Source organism: Peromyscus eremicus, chromosome 8a (assembly GCF_949786415.1).
Source record: "Peromyscus eremicus chromosome 8a, PerEre_H2_v1, whole genome shotgun sequence".
NCBI classification, from domain to species: Eukaryota; Metazoa; Chordata; class Mammalia; order Rodentia; family Cricetidae; genus Peromyscus; species Peromyscus eremicus.
In genome coordinates, this window is record NC_081423.1 from 43,605,165 (window position 1) to 43,609,834 (window position 4,670).

A 4,670-nucleotide genomic window follows, 5' to 3' on the forward strand; every position below is an offset into this window, starting at 1 on the left:
CTTTGGAAGAGGAGAGGGAACACGCATTGTTAGCTTCCCGTCACTGTAACAAACACCATACACAATCAACTGATGGAGAGAAAAGGTTTATTTTGAATCTTAGCTGCAGAGTCCAGTAGGCATCATCATGGCAGGCACACAGAGTTGAGGAAAAGTGAAAGGAAGAGGAAGGATGCAGTCTCAAGACCCCCATTTGAGAGCACATCTTCAGTGACCTAAAGAGCTCCCATGAGGCTCTGCCACCCAATCGGAAAACCTAGGGGTTGGTCTTTGACACATGGGGCTTTGATGGAAAATGAGCGACTTCTCCTGGGGAGTTTATTTCTACTTACCTCAGGTAGGGCAACAACAGAAGAAACAGTTCCACCCAAGTCTAGCATAATGACCAATGGGCTTAATTAGGATTACTTACAGGAACCTGGGCAACTGGCAGGCAGTGTCGTCGTCCGTCGTCCCCCCCCCCCCCCCCCCCCCCCCCCCCCCGCCTCTAGCAATTGGTAGCTACTTACATATCCCTGGGGAGGACACGGCCTTACAGGCTCCCTCCTCATCCCATGAGGGAGTATTATTGGGCCAATCTTGAGAGGGCCTCATGCAGGTAATCACAGCTGCTCTGGTTTCCAGATAGCAATGGCCATGCCACATCTAAGGCACAGATTTTCACACACTCTACACTTGCCTGTGGCTTGGCTCTGGCATTCTTTCCATTGCTTCTTCTATAGTGCTCCGTGTACCTCGGTGAGCGTGACTGCTAGAGAGGTATGATTATTTCTTCCATTCAGGGCTGAGCTCTGGCTGCTACACCTTGATACCCCCCATTCCCAGCGGTTTGACCAGTTGTATCTCTGCAACAACCACCGTTCTCTAACACAAAAAGCATTGTTAGCCAGGGCCAACCACAGCAAAAATCTCTAGGTATAAGCAGAGAAATTAGAAGAAATCAATTTGAAAATTAGACTGGAGCACACACCTGTAATCCCAGGTCACCTTCAGCCATACAGTGAGTTTAAGACAAGCCTGGGGTAGAGATGCTGTCTCAAACAGGGGGAGGGGTAGGAAGCAAGAGCAAGGTCGAGGGGGGACACAACCTGACAGTGGATCATTCAACAAGACAGCAATAGCTTCTCACTAAAACCTGCATCCTCCTTTGCCACAGATTTTGGGTCTGACATGGGTCCCCACTGTGAACCGGGTCTTAAATCCAAATGGAACACAGTTTTTTTGAACCATCTATCACGTGACTATGGCACAGTGGCTGAATCCTGCACAGCATGCTGATAGCGTGACACATGAGGTCCACAGGTGAGCAGGATCAATGGTAAGAATTCTCCCCTGGTGGCCTGCACAGTGTCCTCCAACCTCCCAGCACAGGCAGTAGGGAGGGAGCTTCTAGTTCTGGTCTGCAACCAACAGCAGTGGAACTGTGTGTAGTGTGTGTGTACTTGAGGAACCCCCACCCCCACCCCCAGCTCAGGGAGGCAGCCCACCCCAGTACTGGAATCTTCATTCAACAACCAAATTATGTGTTCTGGGTGTGTCTTTTCCTACTCTTGCAGGCACCTTCTGAGTCAACACTCATGATTTTTTTTTTAGACAGGATCTCACTGTGTAGTAGCCCTGGCTGTCCTGGAATTCATTCTGTAGACCAGACCTCAGAGATCTGCTTGCCTCTGTCTCCCAAGTGCTGGGATTAAAGGCGTGTGCCATGCCTGGTGACACTCCTGTTTTTTTAGACACAGGCTGTTGTAGGAATTTCTCAATCACCTTGGCACCTCAATCAAGTGGCACCTGTGTCTTACCTAACTACAAAATTCTCCAAGATGTTCACAGCTGTTGCTTGGCCCCTGGCCCCTGTGTGGGCTGATTTCTCATCCTTGCTTCTCTGAGTACATTTGCATGTCCTTCAGATACATTTCTAAATCTGAAAGCCTCTCAGAAATTAACATTATGTGATGGATCCTTTTTATAGAGTGGGCAGGTTCTCTGAAGGCACACCAGCATCTGTTCCAAACAAGTGCCAACTGGACTAGGGATTCAGCAGCTAAGGACACTAAAAAAATTTTAGCAGGTCCAAAAGAACATGAAAGGGTCCCACTGTTTATGTAATTTCCCAAAGAAGCAAGGTTATACAGTGGTGTGGTGGGGGCACTGTGTTACTTAGCTCTCTGCCATCCAGTTGTTCTGTAAGCCTTCGTGTCTCCTCAGCCTGGGCCCCACACATATCTCTCCAAACTAGTGAGCTCAGAGGGCCAAGGGGAGCAGGGCCATGCTCCTCTATTATACCAGCTTCTCAATTCCGCTCCCCAGGTTAACAGGCTTTTAGCCAGCACACCGGTGGCTTCTCCCTCCCCTTAGCCACACCTGGCTACTCAAGGGCAGGGCAACTATCTCCATACCCAATATACTTTCGTGTAGGAAAGAAATGTATACAGCTTCTTCTGAGGATGGGAGAGGGGGATAAGCTTAACCTTTTTTTTTAAATCTATGCTGCTTGGCCATTTCTCCTAAGATCTGTTGATCAAGCATTAGTGTCTTTTAGAGGCTTGTGAGTTCTGACTTGGCAGTTTTTACTTAAAGCTCTACGTTGACAGGAATCTTGCTGAGCTCGCTGTATTAGAATGATTTACAGGCTGTCTACCAATGGAAGGTCTAAGAATCCATTCAGCATTTGCTGGAATCCTGAAGAAGTAGGCTCTAATGCCAGTGAAGGAATGGACTTGCCAGCAAGAGCAAGCAGGCAGAGAGAGCGAGCTTCCTTCTTCCATGTCCTTTATATAGGCTGCCAGCAGAAGGTATGGCCCAGACTAAAGGTAGATCTTCCCTCCTCAATGATCAGGATTAGAAGTGGATCCTCCACCACAAATGATTTAATTAAGAAAAAACGCCTCACTTGTCAATGGTGGCGCACACCTTTACTCCCAGCACTCGGGAGGCAGAGCCAGGTGGATCTCTGAGTTTGAGGCCAGCCTGGTCTACAAAGTGAGGTCCAGGACAGCCAGGACTACACAGAGAAACCCTGTCTTGAGAAATAAAAACAAAACAAAAAAATTTGGTATATACACAAGAATTCCAAGGTCCTTAATTTGGCATAGTGTCCTCAGAATCTGACCTTTGGCTAGCTCATCGCTTTCACTGTTTCCTACTTACAATCTCTATTCCAGGTATACTGCTTTGCAGGTTAAAAAAGTCAGCGTATAGCCAGGCGGTGGTGGCGCACGCCTTTAATCCCAGCACTCGGGAGGCAGAGCCAGGCGGATCTCTGTGAGTTCGAGGCCAGCCTGAGCTACCAAGTGAGTTCCAGGAAAGGTGCAAAGCTACACAGAGAAACCCTATCTCGAAAAACCAAAAAAAAAAAAAAAAAAAAAAAAAAGTCAGAGTATTCCCTGACTATAATAGTTCCCGGCACTGGACCAGTAAGGTCCCCCCCATCAACATGGTAAATCATGGATTTTCCCTTCCTTTATACTGACTGGATCGGAAGGTATCTTCTATCACTTCTGCTTCATTCTCAGGCTTCCCTTTCTACTTGTCCTGAGAAGACAGTACTGGCACTTTCCCACTCTAAGTTCCTCCTATGTAGGCACAGGTTCTTTCTGGGCAGTCAGCTCAGCCTCAGTTGCATGTCTCACAGTAAAAACATGTAACTGCTATCACAGCCTGCTTAGGAGTCCTTCACACAGGTACTACTTTCAGTGACTACAATATGTTCTGAGTCCATCAGCCATCTGAGGGCATCTCCTGTACTCTCAGACCCCATTCATGGAGGAGGCGTGCCACTGTAATCCCCTGGCCATCCTGTAATCACCCCACCTCAAGGAGCCTCTACCTTCAATGTTCCAGCCTCAGCTGCAGGTCTTATTACCCAGAGCAGGGGCCACAAACTGCCACTATAGCAAGAACTACTATGTACCACAGGGGAGGTCTGCCACACAAGTACTGATCTCCACCCTCAGATGGCTCAGCCTCAGCTGCAGATGCTCCTTCCAGGCTCATATTTGGTTCTGTCATGTCCTTATCTGGGCACCAGGTATATGTGACTTTCTGAGGAGTCTACTACTCACTCCAGATAATGACAAACTAAAGAAACAATTCCACCCAGTCTAGCCTGGAGAACCATGAGAATATTAGGGTTACCTGCAGGTCCACTTACTCTAGCAATTGTTAACTACTTATTTAGTAGATGAACTCTTCCATCATCCATGAGGGATATTAATGAACCCAATTCTGTATCTGGGTATTACAGCTGCCCTGATTTTAAGAAACCAATGGCCATGGCATACCCTGAGGACATAATTCCACAATAGGAAGACACCCCAGATCCAGATCATAGCACTGCATTTGAGTAACCAGGGCAGGGCCACCTTTGCATTCATCCCAGAAACAACTTATATTTTTAAGAGTAAATCATTTTTTTTTTTTTTTTTTTAGAATAGAAAGAACAAACAGTAACCAAGCAGCTTAGACCAAAGACTTACTTTCAAAAGATCACCTGGTGGAAAGCCAGGGGAAAAGGTCTTCAGGCTGAGGGCTGAAGATGAAAAGGTGGTGTGGTGATGTGCTTATTTCCTGCCTCCCTCCCGCCGTGAGGTTCCCAGCCGTTGGTTAATGCACATGTAAAAATGGTGACAAAGCTCAGATAAAACTAGAATGGAGAAATGCTGAGACTCACA